Raw genomic sequence first — 16,181 nt, 5'->3', positions numbered from 1 at the left:
TGGTGACAATCTTGAAAGTTGTCCAAGTGTATTTGTTTAAAAGGAAAAAGCTGTCCACCCCCACACAGTTGTGACCATCAAAGAGGCATGATTATATGTCAGCAATTTCTCAGCAACTTCCTGTGACTAAGAGCTGGAGTAAGAGGCCCTCCACCAGACATAGCACTCATGGGGCTCTTAAGTCCCTTTTTCCACGGGTGGCTGGCTTCTCTCAGTCATCTTAAGGCTCCGTGAGGCACCAGGTCATCCGGGGTGAGCCCTTGCTCGGTCTCATGAAGTTTCTCCTTTCACAGAGGTCCCTGGGAAGTCCTACTCACCTTCTCTCTTCCAATGGGACAGCTAACAATGCCAGTGTCTGCCACCCAGACTCCTTGTTTTGCACATCAGGACATTAAGGGGCAACAACTAGCCTAAGGCTCTCCACATTGTAGATGCATCTAGAGGCATCTTGTCTTATGGCCTCAAATTGGTGGGATCAGGATAAGCCACATCAATTATGGGGTCAGGCGCTTTTGCATAAAGAAGAATGCAGGGCCACTTGTTCACAATGAGTGTGTGTTTCCACATGGACACAGCCGAACCAGGGAAAGCACTAGGATGCTGTTCGTGTAGGCAGGGCCTTGGGCGTGTCACATGACTATGAAGCTGACATATTATGGACCCCAGCTCTCCCAGAATAATTCCACAGGGATTGAGTGGAACTTTCAGGAGAATTTCAATTACAAGAGTTCTTGAATTGCAGGAGAACCTGGCTAAGAGTGCGACATTGGCACCTCACCAGCTCTGAATCTCAGAAGAAAGCCATTGATCCCACCTAGGCCTCAAGTTCTTCATATGTAGAATGGGGATCTGGTGGCACAGAAACACTGTGCATGCTCTTAGCCTTCATCCTTTATCAGCTTCTCCTTCAAACCCAAGGAACCAGGACATGCACCTGTGTGTGTGCTCACGCGTGTGCGTGCGCACCATACTACCACTACCATAATCTTAACCATAATCGTAGCCACAAATTATAGATGTACAAAGTTGAGAGGCACGTCCCAGCCATTCATCTGGGGCCAGTGCCTAGTGAGGAAGAGGATTCGTCTGGTCTAGGCATCTCCAAGGTTGAGCACCGAAACCTGTCTCCAAGAAAGGACCAGAAGTTCCTAGAGCCCTGATGCTTCTTTCTCACCCTGGACTTGAAGGAAGGCAGACAAGGGAGACGAAGGTCACATGGGGCTGCTACTGACTCACAGCTTCCCCGCAGGCAGGTCACAAATCATGCTCTCGGGCCTCAACTGGCCCATCACTGAAATTGGGCTAATGATGCCTGTGACTGGCCTCGGCGACAGGATGGTAGAGAGCAGTCATTAAGCTGCTGTCATGGTGCCTTAGCTAATAACACGCTGCACTGGGTGAGGCCAGGAGGACCCTCTGGGGAGCTTTGGGAAAATTCATTCTTCTCTGTCTTCAAAGCATCCCTGAGAAGTAAGTGGGAGGCAAGTGCCCTGAGAAGAGAGGAAAGCAAGGCCGCCTCAAGAGATAAGCGCCTGTACGGCAGAGAGAGTGTGTGAATAAAGGCCATGGAGAAGAAGCTTGGGGGAGTCGTCATATTCTTCACAGCCGGGGGCAGACTGAGAGAGAAATGTGAAGGAGGAAAGATGCATTTTGTTCATGGTTCCAGGGTGTGTCCTGGTTTTCTCGCTGATGCCACCAAATGCCTGACAAGAACAGCTTAAGGAAGGGTGGTTCATTTGGGCCCATAGTTTGAAGATGAGTCTACTGTGGTAGAGAGAGAGGTCGTAGCGACAAGAACAAGGGGCGGGAGCTACATGGAGTCTGCAGTCTGGAAGCATTGAATGGTGCCGTACACATTTAAAGCGTGTCTTCGCATCTCAATGAACCTCAGCTAAACAAGGCTGGCGGTTGGTCCCCGGGTGCTTCTAGACCCTGTCAAAGCTGATGACAACGCTAACGCGAGGTTTCATCTCTCACAGTGAGGGTGGCAGAACAGTGAAAGGACGCAAAGTGGACTACAGAAAGGATCCACGACCAAGTCTAGCCTGCGAGGACACTACTTCCGCCTGCCCTTCCCCTCCTCCCATAATGCCATTCAGTGTCGTTCACCAAGGGGTTAACCGATTGATCGATAGATTAGGTCAGAGCCTTCACAGTCTAATCGCTTCTGGAAACTCATCACAGACAAGGACAGAAATTGCTTTACCAATCCCAACACCCTTCTTAATGCTGCTGGGTTCACAAACAAGATTAACCATCACCCCTGGTGACCCGAGAGAGGAAGGCAGCAGGAAAAGCTCTGCGTTGGGTGACAGACATACTTGAGTTGGGGCATCTCCTCTGCCAAACAGCCTTGAGACGCTGCCCAGTATGGCGGCTTCTTCATGCAATGGCATCAGCGAGGTCTATCTCTCAGAGTCTGACAAAGAAGTTGGTAAAGGCAAATACTGGCACCTAGTAGGTGTCGATAAACCCACTCTTTGGACCATTGTGCTTCCTCCCTAAAGGAAAATGAGAACCGTGATGCTAATGGCCAGCTTGGCGAGATCTAAAATCACTTAGCAGACAGAGTTCTGGGCAGAAATGTACAAGACTTTGCAGAGAGGGTTAAGTGACATAGAAAGCCTACCCCACATGTGGGTGCCACCATTCCACACCTTGGGGTCCCAGACTAAATAAAAAAGGGAAAGCAAGCTGGGGGCCAGCGCTCAGCTCTTTGTCTCCTGACTACAGGTGACATGTGACCAGTGCCTCCTCTCCTGCCACCATGCTCTCCGCATCCCTGTGGACCTTATCCTAGAAGTGTGAGCCAAACTAATTCTTTAAGTTGATTTTGCAGAATAGTGTTGTCACAGAAGTAAGTAAGTCCAAAATCACATTCAACAGCGCCACCTCAGATCTGCTTGGGACATTCTGGAAAGATGGTTTGTTGAGTCTTCTCATTGTTTTACCCAACTATTTCATCAGTCTTTGGATACAGAAACTAGGGCAGTGCCGGTGACTAGGTATCCACAGTCATGCTGGGGATGCCTGGCCCTAGCTTCCCTGCCCAGGGCAAATGAAGGTAGGGTAAAGGGAAAGACCAGATATCTATTAAGTACCTACTTGGTCCTGCAAGCCCGTGAACATGCCTCAAATGCATACCTCCATAATACCTCCCAATAATCTAAGATTTTTTTCTATTATTCATCTGAGAAAATGTGGGCTCAGAGAAGTTAAGCGAGTTGCCTAAGGTCACAGAGTTTCTGAGCCACCAAGCCAAGATCCAAACCAAGATCCTAGAGTCTCATAAACACCATCTGCCCAAGGCCAGAAAGCTACTAGAGTTGGCATCAGGTTCTGAGACTATCTTGCCCAATCAATCAACTTAGGACAGAAGATGCAGATGCTACAGTGAGGTCCAGGAAACAGTTTGGGAAAACTGAGATCAAGCCAGAATTTACACTGAGAACTTCTCTTCTACTTGGGTAAGGTGCCTGGGAGATTAAGTGGCCAAGCCCTGGGACACTGACCACAGATACATGTTGGTCCTTGATTCAGGAAACTGGAGCCATGAAAGCCGGTGAGTGTAAGTTGGAGACAGTGGTAGCTCCTTCAGTCATACTAGATGTGTCTTCAGTCACTTGTCCACCTAGCTAAAGGCTTTCTGATGCCAGACCTGGGAGAGCAGGCAAGAACAACATAGGGCCACACTTCCCAAAGAATGGAAGACATTAACCGCACACAGTGTAGTTGGAGAAACAAAAGCCCAAGGACGTGCCTTGCCCAGGGCCACACTGTGCCTGGTGGTAGAGTCTAGAGCAAGTTCAGAGCAGACCTATTGTTGCTGTTTCTACACGGGGTATCAAGGGGCCAAGGGAAGGGGACTTTACAACCGAAGCCAAGACATTGCAACTGCGGGATACACTGTCCGAACCAGGACGTTTCTGGGAGACAACGGAGGCATTGTTGATTATTGAAGACAGCACCCACAGAGACTACCCAAGCAAATCGCATAGTCACCTACAGTAGAACCTTGTGATTGGCTGTCAGCCATGATAAGCGGATGTTACAATTCTGCCTCCACTTGGACAGATTCAGAATAAAAGGTATCAGTGCAGAGAATAAAAGCTATCCAGAGCCAGGCAGTGGTGGCGCATGCCTGTAATCCCAGCACTCTGAGAGGCAGAGGCAGGCGGATTTCTGAGTTCGAGGCCAGCCTGGTCTACAGAGTGAGTTCCAGGACAGCCAGCCAGCGCTAAACAGAGAAACCCTGTCTCGGAAAATGCCAAATCAAAACAGATGCTAGATCAAGGCATGAGCAGAACTTGGGTCTTGCAAGAAAAAAAAACACAGGCAATTGTTGACTGTCACTGAGGAGAACATGGCTGAATTCTGTCCTGATTAAGTTGTATCTATGACAAACTCGTAATATTTTCAATTTTAGTTGAATCAAGGACCTGTATGTTGTTGTGGTCAGTGTCCCAGGCTTGGCCACTTATCCCCCCCAGCCACCCAAGTAGAAGAGGAAGTCCTCAGCATAGGCTCTGGCTTGATCTCAGTTTCCCCAATTGGGCTCCCAGGAAGCAGAACCAAGTATTGCAGTTTCGGTAGAGAGACAGAAAGGATGCTTTACGGTCAGGAAACGGTGCTGTTCTGTGGCCTTAGGGAGATTGTGGGAGTCATGGCATACAGCGTATTCTGAGATACAGTGCATAGCATGGCTTCTAGGGCGACAGTCTCTGTAAGAGAAGTCCTCTGCTTCCTTCCTCATTTTTCTTCTTTGCTAACTCAGAAGCAGCCAGCAATAGGGCCTGGAGCCCAAGAGGGCACTGAGCAACAGAGCAGTTTCAGACAAGGAGGACTGAGGTCAGTGTTGAGACAGCCGGCTGGGATACAGCAAGGAGGTCCAGGCCCTGCCACAAGAAGATTGACAGACCACACCCCACCCACGGGAGGCCATGCCAGCCTCAGCCTTCAGGACAGCAGGAACACTGAAGGTCCCTGCCATGCCTCCTTCTGGGCCCTGCCTTCTGGGCCAGCTGTCAAATCTTCGGCCTCACCTTCCAACCCTCTGCTTTCTAAGAGTTCCTTCCTCTTTGTGTGTTTACCCCACCCCACCCCACCCCCAGCCCGCACCCAGTTGTCCCCAGCCCAGAGCCTTGGGTGGCTTTCAGGAACCTGTCATTGTGAAAAATGCTAACTACTCCTACCTCGTGTCTCTAGCTACCTGATGGGGGAAAGAAAGGAATAGCCTCTGTGGATCCAAGTAACAAGAGGTCTAGGATAGACCTTCCCATCAGGAGGAAGAGGCCACGATCATTACAGTCTCCTTCCAGCCCCCTGGCACCTATACTGACACACACAGAGATCTGGAAGCGTCTGGGACAGGGCAGGCACAGGAGATACCCCCAAGTGAGAGTCATATGCTAGTCACAGCTTCTGTTACTTACTTGCAGGACAAGAACTGTCAACAGCATCATGAAGCCAACTGCAGGCCTGCCAATATCTCAAACTTTAAAAACTGTCTTGTGTTTAAAATGAGCTTGAGAGTACACTCTTTGTATGTATGGTTTAAAAATAAGGTTCAGAGGTGAAGTCAGTTGCCTCCAGAGACACCCTGCTGACAATCAACACTGAAAATGGGACCCAGGCAAGCCAGGACTGGAAGCCAGAGCTTACACAGTGTGCATCTGAGAGACAACAAAGACCCCCATCATTCGGATCAACTCAGCTCCAGATTAAAGACGTTGAAAGCCTACAAAGCTGAGATAAACCCCCAGAATGGATGCTGAGTGCGGTGTGGGCGAAAGCTGATAGATGATCGAAGGCTCTGGAGAAGCCAGCAGCGGAAGGGACATGAAGGGGACCTCTGGAGATGTTTACCATGGGCAGCAGATGGGACTTCTGATTTCAAGAGCGGGAGGCAGCTCTGAGGAGAAGGCTTGGCAGCAGGCTCCTGGCTAGGAGCAGCAGGCTCCTGATTTGGCTCCGAGGGAACATGACTCTGTGCCTGCAGACACAGTGTGGGGTCAGACTGCTGTTGACATCTAGTGAGGGAGCTGGGAGACGCTCCTGAATACACAACCATGCACAGAGGGAGAACATTCTGAGACAAAACATAAACGATCCCAGGATGAAACACAACACACACACACACACACACCCTGGACCACTGAGGAGCTTTGTGGGAGCTGTCAGAATGGTGTGGATGCCAGCACTGTGAGCCTGACGGGGGAGCAGGACACCGAGAAGGAAGTTGACCGAGAAAATGGAGAGTGGACCCAAGAGAGCTAAGGGGTGAGTCAGATGTGGGGAACCAGGGAATCAGCGCTTGCCTCCCACCCCTTCCGCTCCCAGACATCCCTCACCTCAGCCCACTCTTTCCTCATCCTACATCACCCTCTCACTTGCAAACCTTCATTCACCTCTAAGTGGTTTCTCTGCCTCCTCGGACTGGCCTTTCCTTTCCACACCGATGCTGGAGACACTATTCTAAAGTTCCACACTGCTTTGGGTTACACTCTTCCCCCAAATCTTCCTTGTCTCCCCAAGCCCCCCAAAATTGACCTACACTATCTTTGATGTATGACCCCACCCTCCCATGTGTCCCAGCCATGCCTCATCTGCTACGATACATGCTTTTGATTGACGGTAACACATACGTGTCTCAGTCCCCTGAAGAGGCTTAGTTCCATCTGGTAATCTGTGGTCCTCCAAACACAGGCTTTTCTGACCCACTCCCCTCTGCGGTGAGCAGGAAACCAGGCTCCTGCTCTGAAAACGTGCTGGGACGAGACCTTCAGAGAACGGCAATCTCTTGTCATCTACTACACAGGTCACACTTACAGATGACTCTGCTCGGTAATGGCAGCCCTGTCTTCCTCAGGGGACATGGCCCCGGCATGGAAGATATGAGAATAAAGGTTTGTGAGGCTGGAGTGATGGCTGAGATCCCAGAATGACCAAGATGGAAGCATCAGGTCTCCGAAAGCCTTCCTGCCCAGGACTAGGGTTCTCTGTAGCTCATGACCACACTGACATTCTGACCCAACCTTTCATGCAAACCCAGCCCCTTCCTTACCTGGTTCTGACTCACTCTGGCTGCTCACCTTCCCATCTTTCCTTGGAGAAACCTCATCCTTCAGTTAAGTATCAATGAAGACGCTACTTCCACTGGATCCCCAGACCTGAGCTTCATCTGCGTGCTGCCACCCACACACCCAGCCGCTGGTCTTGTGAGAGAGATCTCCAGTCCACTCTAACGCTGTGAGAGTTTTGAGTGGAAGGAGCCTATAGCTTGTGAGCCTTGAGCCTTACAGACTCCCAGATAGCTGACCAACCTGCAGTTGGAAGTTCCTGCCTTGATATCACCACAAAGATGGACTGTAAACCTAGAATTATAAGCTGAAAGAAGGGCTGGAGAGATGGCTCGGAGGTTAAGAGCACTGGCTCTTCTTCCAGAGGTCCTGAGTTCAATTCCCAGCAACCACATGGTGGCTCGCAACCATCTGTAATAGAATCCGATGCCCTCTTCTGGTGTGTCTGAAGACAGGTACAGTGTACTCATACACATAAAATAAAATACATTCTTTTTAAAAAAAAATAAGCTGAAATAAATCATTTTTATAAGTTGCTCTTTGTTGTGGGACTTTAACACAAGAAAAAAGAAATTAGAACAAGGAATTTGGATGGGTGTGAGAAAGGGGTTGTTCTGCCTAAATACCAACTATAGCCTTAAACTAAACAGCTGAAACTTCATTAGAAAAGCTAAGAAATTGAACACTGATAGAACATTTACCTAGCATGAAGAGAACCCTGAATTTAAACCTTGGCACTGCAAAGAATAATAAATAATTAAAATATCAACAGCCAGACATACTATAAATTCCTAAAATTAAAGCATCAGAAGGCTGAAGCAGGAGGAGCATGTGTTAGAGGCCATCCTGGGCTACACAGTATGACCTCAGTCATCCCACACTCGTAAAGATAATGTAAATGCCCAATTTTGGCATTTCTTGGTATTTAGCCAAAGTAAGTCTAGCACGCTGTCATGACATCAGACTTGGTCCCAAAATTGAGACAGATAAATCAAAACCCAGATGTGGAGCTAAGGACTGGGAAGAAGGATCTTAAGCTCCTCCTGCTGAAGTCTACCTCATCCCTCCACAGGCCCAGCAATGTCTGAACCCTAGGCATGGGTCCAGAAGCCCTGAGGAGACAGAAGACTAAAGTGGAGGGGGCTAGGAACACCACCCTCTGTCCCATAGTCCCCAAGCCCTCCTCTCAGTGAGATATATCAGTGACTGGTGGCCAGCTGTTAAGTTGCTGCACTTCAGTAGAAATCTGGCCAACAGATCTCAGCCAGGGCCAGGGAAGGAATCTCTCAGACAAAAGAACAAGCTACAGGAACGATTGCTCAAAAAGGCATCTGAGGACCAAGGATAAGGTGGCGACGAAGCCCCCACCTGCACCACATGGTAGAAGTTCTTTGACAGCAGCTACTTACACCAACCAAAGTTACCGGAATATGGACCGCCGGAAAATAAGAAATTCATGAGTGGAAAGAGGTTTTTTGCCCCAGTCACTGGCCAAGCAGGGAGTCCATGTCCCCTGTGGGGACCTTTGCAGAATCACTTCTAGGCTGGGAGTCAAAAAGAAGTGACTGTCACCTCCCATAAACAGACCTCAAAAAAGGACAGACTCAGCTGCTTCCATGCCCATGGTGAAGAGAAGAAGTGTCAGGAAGTGGAGCTCTCACAAAACTCAAAAGTGCTTACAAGCAACACAAAAGGAAAACCCTTGGCTCCAGTTCCCCCTTTGAAGCGATTTCACAAACTGAATTCCTTTCCTTTGACCAACTTTCCCAATCTTGACATATTTACCTTGCGGGGGAGGCTGGTGACACATGCCGAGCCCCACTCCCTACAGCTGGGATCACTCTGTGAGACCCTTTCAAACACCCCAGCTCCCGAGAGAGCCTCTACCCTCCCAGCAGAGCAAAGTTCCCACCAGTGAGCTAATACACCACAGTCACCTTTCAAGGGACCATGAGGCTCCCACTGTACAGGTGCAAAAACTGAGGCACTGGTGAGATGGGAGCTTACCCAACATTCACCACAGCCTCTAACATGAGCACCCAAACTAGTATTAGTCTTCCAAGCCCAGAGTTGGCCCACCACATGGGCATGTTTCCAGTCTTGGGCCTGCCTATTTGAGTGTTAGGTAAGTCTCTGAAGATAACTGGATTCTCTCTATAAGTATTAACTCTCCCTGAAATAAAAATAAGAAATTCCATAGTGTGTGTGTGTGTGTGTGTGTGTGTGTGTGTGTGTGTGTGTGTTGCAGTATACATGAGCATACAAGTACATGCACATATGTGCAGGTCAGAGAACAACCTCAAGTGCTTCCTACCTTGCTTTTGAGAAAAGGCCTCTCACTGGCCTATACACCACCAATAAGATAAGGCTGACTGACCGCTAAGCCAGGGATCAGCCCTTCTCTGCCTCAGCACTGGTGATCTAAACACACATTAACACACTTGAGAGTTGTATATTTTTTTATTAAAAAAAAAAAAAAGCAGCTCTGAGGGATGAAACTTGCAAAACTTAGCATCTGAGCTATCACCCCAGACCTGTTTTATTTTGATTTATAGACAGAGTTCTGGCTAGCCTGGAGCTTTTGTGTAGTCCAAATCTAGCCTTGAACTGTCAGCAGTCCTCCTGCCTCTGCCTCCTGGGGCTCATGCAGCTGTGTCCAATAAAGACATTTTAACCTTATTAATTCCTTCATAAGGCTAGCAAAGTCATTGAAATTGTTGTGTGACAAGACTTTTCCTAGAGAGACTTGCACATCTATTCACCCTGGATAGAGAGCCCATGACAGACCAAAAAGTACAGATACCAGCGAAGTCCAACTTTGGTTATTATTGGGTTTTATTGGGGTTATTAAAGGAGTGTGGATGAGGGGTTATTTGCAGGAGCAGAAATGATTCAGCCAGCTGCATCACCAAAGCCCACCGCAGCGTGGCCAACAGTCCTCAGGTAGGAAGCAGGCAGCTCGGCATGTTGGAGAGCCTCCTTTCCAAGTGACTCAGTTGAGCTAAACCTCTTCCAGACAGAAAGGCTGTTATCTGCTTCTTCCTGACCAGAAGTTGGTCTGGTCTTAAAAAATCTCCTCTGTAGCGTGGCTTGTCTCTGAGGGATTCTCTCAGCATCTTGACTTGATAACTCTAGGAGGGTGGGGGGCCTAGTAAATCTGGTCAGTTTCAGGGACTTCCTAAAGCTGTTTTGATTGTTTTACTTCCTGCTTAAGGAACCCTGCAGGATGTAATATTCCAGTCTATGTGGAAATTGTAATACAAACACAAATGTACAAAAGTAATTTCTGTTCATGAAAAATATTTTTCAGAATGCAAAATTTAGAGTTGAGTCTAACATTACTTTTATCTTTTGTAAATTTTCTGCTATTGGCTTAAGAGGAAGCAGCTGGATTTTGCTGTCTGCGTTTATAATCATTGTGTGGCAGTGTATAGTTTGGAATAAAGGAAGGAAGCCTTTAAATTATTAAAGGAAATATAGTTTGGAACCCTGAAGGAAGCCCTGGGCTCTAACAGGGTTCTCAAAACAGGCTTTGAGCCAGGCATGGTGGCGCATGCCTATAATCCCAGCATTCGGGAGGCAGAGGCAGGCAGATTTCTGAGTTCGAGGCCAGCCTGGTCTACAGAGTGAGTTCCAGGACAGCCAGGGCTACACAGAGAAACCCTGTCTCAAAAAAACAAAATCCAAAAAGAAAAAAAAAAAAAACAGGCTTTGAGAACCCTCGCCCCCCCACCATATCATAGTACGTCATTTCTATGAGTCTAAACTCAAATTCCAAAAGCTCCACTTGCAGATAGTAGATATTTAATGTATTTGTTTAGTGAATAAATGAGCAGGTCCAGACAGAGGTGGGTGAGGGGGAAAATGTCAAGTCTTGGGTCTGAATGAGGTTTGGCCTTTGTCGGAGCATTTCCATTATGGACGAATCCCCTGTAGTGAAGAGAGAAGGGAGGGCCACCAAGAAAACCTTCTCGGACAGGGTTGCTGTAGTGAACGATTATGCAGGGTGAGAACATCTGGGATGCTGTGTGGGGACCAAAATCCAGCCTGGCACTGCTACACATAGATGGCACTGAAGAAGTGAGGCACTGCTATAATTTGAATTGTGTAACCAAGGACTTAGCCCATATGTGAGTCTCTTAAACTCATATTAACATGGTGGGAGGGATAAACAAGTCAGGGCCACAGGATGCTTCATGCAGGAGAGGCAGCAGCTATAGAGCTGAAACCCAGGCCCTCTTAGCTTGTCGTACATAACCACGGCTGTCTGAAGCTACTGCAAACCTAGGAAAGCGACTAGAGAGCCCATGAATCGCCACCCACCACATAGGCAGGGCAGGACTCACAAAAGACCAGGAAGAGCAAGCAACCAGCCTGAGGCTCTTAGCTATGTAGCTGTGCTTCCAAGTCCAGGATAATTTTGTCCCCTGGGAGACATTTACCAATGTTCAAAGATGTGTTCGTTAACTGTAGACATAAGCAAGAGATAGGAGTCCCCTGACTTCTCATCGGCAGCAGGGGCAGAGATGTTATTAAACATGCTTGAATTCACAGGAAGCCATCCCTAGTCTACCTCCTGTAAATCCCTCAAGGCATGAGTGGCCAGGCCCCGCTCCCAGACTTCTCTATGGGCAGGGCCTAGCTCCTCAAGCCAGGCAAGTAGACACCCCACTGTCTCTCCAGGCTACCATAAGGGTTGTTTCCAGCCTGTCAAGATTCAGGCAGCTAAGCTCCATCCTACAGAGAAGAAAAAATACAAACAAATTAAAAAAAAAAAAAAAAAAAACGAAAAAAAAAAAAAAAAAACACAAGGTCAGGCCACAAAAATCCCACCAATCCCTGAACTTGACCCAACTCAGGCCACCCTGAAACGCTCCCCTGACACCCAAGAAACCCTACATAAAGCCTGCCTCCTGTTCTTTGCTGTTTCTCCCTCAAGCAGAGGCAGTCACCCTCTTGCGTCTATCTATTCCAATAAATATCTGTGTTGGGTGTGTTGTGCTGTGTGACTTTGTGGTATTTCTTGGCTCCCCGCCAGGATCGCTTTCCCCTCAGAGCTGCAGTATTTACCCTCCCCCACACAGCAAACCTGCCCGCCTCCCTGCTGAGGCTGGGGAATGACAAGGGATGGAGAGAATTTGGGCTCTGATCTCCAAGGTCTGGTCTTGTCACTTTCCAGTCCTGTAACACATCATTGAGCCACTATCTCTTTTGTAAAGTGCAGGTAATAATAGTTACCTTACAAGCCGGTACAGTACTAAGAACTTAGATAGAGGGGGGAATCCTCCACCTCCCCCATACAGATGGGGGCCCCAAAACTGGACAAGCCAGGAACCGTGTGAAAGAATCACATCCCTCAAGTCCAGTGGCTTGCCGCTGGTGACCAGTGGGCACCTCAGTCTGTCTTCCTACCAGGGACTTCACAGCCAGCTGCCAAAGTGCAGGTAAACACATGGCCATATGTGTGGACAGAAGTCAGGCTGCCACCGAGAAACCAGAAGGCTTATGGGTAGTAAGGGAGTTTCCCTGCCCCTCCCCCCAAAAAACCCGAAGCTTTGGCGATCTTTGGATTGCTCCCCCTCTAGACCTCCCCTCATCAAAAAGAAAAAGGGAACAGTGGACTCAACTTGTTAAAATAATAATAATGCGCACTAACAATGAACACGAGAGGCCTTTGTAACTGGCCTCATACTGGCCATTGATAAACTGAATTTTCTCATTTCAAATCATTGACTTGCCTTGATCTCAGCTGTTTTCCTCCTTTTTTGTCCTCTTCTTTTTAGTTTGTGTGTGTGTGCATGTGTGTGTACATATACATGTAAACATACACATATGCATACACATATACATATGACTAGACCTCCCATAGTCTAGTCTAGCCTCAACCTGACTGGGCAATGACCTTAAACTCCTGATCCTCAAATTTCCACCTCCCCAGTACTGGAGTTTCAAGTGTGAGCTACCAAGACCTGATTCAAATTGTTTTCTGTTGTTGTTGTTGTTGTTGGAGACAGAATTTCTCTGTGTGGCCCTGACTGTCCTGGAACTTGATCTCTACTGTTCTACAGGACAGGCTGGCCTCCTAACTCATAGAGATCCACCTGCCTTTGCCTCCCAAGTTTCGAGATTAAAGGTGTGTGCCACCACTTCCCAGTTCAAATGGTTTCTAATGCAGGGTGGGAAAAAAACATTGGTACATTGCTCTGAGCGGTCCTGTTTGTGAGACTGGACCCTCTGCAGAACACAGGTTTGTCCCAAGTGCTAAGGCCGGTGCTGGGCACACTCACAAAAGGCTTCAGGATGAAATGAGATTTCTGCCACTTTGTGACCGCAGGGATCCATCAAGGGGAAGAGGCAGCTGCTGCCCCACGGACAGCTGCTGTCCCTGCAAAGCCTAGGAACAACAGCCCTAAAGAAAGCAGCCCTGGAGAAGGTTTGAAGACATAATCTGAGCTAAGGCCCTGGGGTTTGGAGCCCTTCAGGTAGAAAAGGCAATGAGTCAGGGGGAGGAGAGTTAGGAAGGACTGAGTCACCAGGTGTCCTTTAGCCGACAGGAAGCAAGTTCTCACTGAGTTGATGGGAGTCTCCTGCGTAGGCTCCAGCCAAGCCCTGGCCCATTCCCCACTCCAGCCATTCCTGGGCCCTTTCCTGTTCTCCTGGGTCCCACATATATGTCCCAGACCAGGAATCACCTTCCCTTCTCTGAAACTTGGCTTGCTAGTCTAAGTAAAGAAGTTAAGATTTGGACTGTCCTCTGTATGTATGTTATAGTAGTGCTGGTGTTTTGTGGAGATCCTAATAGAGGGAGTGGGGGTTATTTCTGACTCTTTTGCCTGCTTCTGGGACCCTTGTCCTCCTACTGAGCCTTAATATGAAGGGAGGTGCCTAGTCTTTCTACAACTTGATATGCCGTGCTTCCTTGATCTCTCTGGGTGGCCTGCCCTTTTTTGAAGGGAAAGGAGGAGGAATGGATAGGGAGGGAGCAGGTGGGGAAGTAGAAAGGAGGAGGATGAGGGAGGAAGGGGAAGCTGCAGTTGAGACATAATACATGAGAGAATAGATTAAGAAAAAAAAAAAGAAAGAAAGACTTGGTCTGATGGTAGAGGTCTATAATTCTAGCTATTCAAGATTATCAAAAATTCCAAAGGTCTATCTGGACTACTAAGCAATTTCAAAGCCAGCTTCAGCTATCATAATAATAGATGATTGTTTGATAGATAGGTAAATAGATAGATAGATAGATAGATAGATATGGATGGTTAGATAAATAGATATAGATGGATAGATAGATAGATAGATAGATAGATAGACAGACAGATATGGATGGGTAGATAAATAGATATGCAAAGAAAGCAAGAAAGCAAGAAAGAAAGAAAGAAAGAAAGAAAGAAAGAAAGAAAGAAAGAAAGAAAGAAAGAAAGAAAGAAAGAAAGGAAGGAAGAAAGGAAGAAAGGAAGGAAGGAAGGAAGGAAGAAAGGAAGAAAGGAAGGAGGGAGGGAAGATGGAAAGGAAGGAGGGAGGATGGGAAAGAGGGAGGGAGGGAAGGAGGGATGGAGGGAGGGAGGGAAGGAGGGAGGGAGAGAAGGAGGGGAGAAGGAGGGAGGGAAGGAAGGAAGGAAGGAAGGAGGGAGGGAGGGAAGGAGGGAGGAGGGAAGGAGGGAGGGAAGGAAGGAGGGAGGGAAGGAGGGAGGGAGAGAAGGAGGGAGGGGGGAAGGAGGGAGGGAAGGAAGGAAGGAAGGAGGGAGGGAGGGAAGGAGGGAGGGGGGAAGGAGGGAGGGAGGGAGGGAGGGAGGGAGGGAGGGGGGAAGGAGGGAGGGAAGGAAGGAGGGAGGGAGGGAGGGAGAGAAGGAGAGAGGGAAGGAGGGAGGGAGGGAGGGAGGTGTTGATGACAGACTTACCTTCCAGAACTGTTGAAAGGCTGCACAGACCCTGTAGAAGGCTGCTAGAGTCCGGTTCAGAAGCCCATACCTTCTTAACAGAGCCATCTCTCCACTGCCTCCCCGTCCTGATCCAAGACACCTGTGGCTGCCTCCAGAGGGCCAGGCATGAGCTCCTTTCCACCACAAGTGCCCCGGAGAGACCTTACCTTAACCCAGTGACAGACATCCAGTCCTTGAGGCTCGTGTGGAACTGAGTCTTGATCGAGACGGAGACGAAGAAAACTGACCTTACCCAGTAAAGCGCCTCCAAGTGCCCCAGTCGGAATCGCACACATGCCATTTATGCACACTCACTAGGGTTGAGTCCACCTTCACCCCAGCACCTAACGCCCCGTGTGTATTGCTTTCTCCCATGCTGTGATGATCTGGGAAGAGAAAAGACAAGACCCTACTGGAAAGCCAGAGAACACCTGTGTTCTTTAACCCATCTGGAAGCAGAACCATTCCGTACTGGAGAAAATGGGGAGTGAAAGAGGAGAGGAAGATAAGAAAGGGGCGGAGTGGGGGAAGAGGAGAAATAAAAAAGGGAGGAGGATGGAAGCAAAATCCTTTGCCTTCTTTTTAGTAACCTCACTTCAAGCTATAGGTGGTAGCACACACCTTTATCCCAGCATTCAGGAAGCAGAGGCAGGTAGATCTCTGTGAGCTTGCAACCAGCCTAGTCTACATATTGAGTTCCAGACCAGACCCTGTCTAACCAACACAAAAAGAAGGATTCCAATTCAAAAGCCTGGACTGCATTGCTCATTTGTCAGTGTTGAGCAATGCCTCTAGGAGCCCAGAGGAATACTCAAGGAACATCCTCCAACCAGGGGTGACCTAATCAGGATGAAGTGGTTGAGCCAGGTTAGCTCACTCACTCACTCACTCACTCACACGGAACCTGAGGAACTAGAGAAAGAATTCAGTCCCTCGGTCATAGCAGTCAGCTTACTACAACTACTCCTTTCCCCCTCAGGATCAAGTAGCACCTGCCCTGCAAGACTTGTGGATACCTAGGAGTGCCCGGAAGGCCTGCAGAGGGCACATCTTCAGCAGAAAGAGTTGGGAAGGAGGATCCTCCCTGTGAGCCCCCCACCCCAGAACAGGAGATTCAATGTCAAGGGTGTGGGAATTCAGGGACAAGCTGAAGCCAAGGGATACTAGGAAGAGGAGCAAAGGA

The 16,181-nt window shown here is 48.5% G+C and overlaps 1 pseudogene; it reads left to right on the top strand.

The window, feature by feature from the left end:
• The first annotated feature begins 2,370 nt into the window (after nt 1-2,370).
• Nucleotides 2,371-16,181, top strand: part of LOC127668129 (60S ribosomal protein L29-like) — a 31,880-nt pseudogene continuing 18,069 nt past the window's right edge.

Source organism: Apodemus sylvaticus, chromosome 17, assembly GCF_947179515.1.
Source record: "Apodemus sylvaticus chromosome 17, mApoSyl1.1, whole genome shotgun sequence".
NCBI classification, from domain to species: domain Eukaryota; kingdom Metazoa; phylum Chordata; class Mammalia; order Rodentia; family Muridae; genus Apodemus; species Apodemus sylvaticus.
This window is presented reverse-complemented; position numbering and strand designations above follow the sequence as displayed.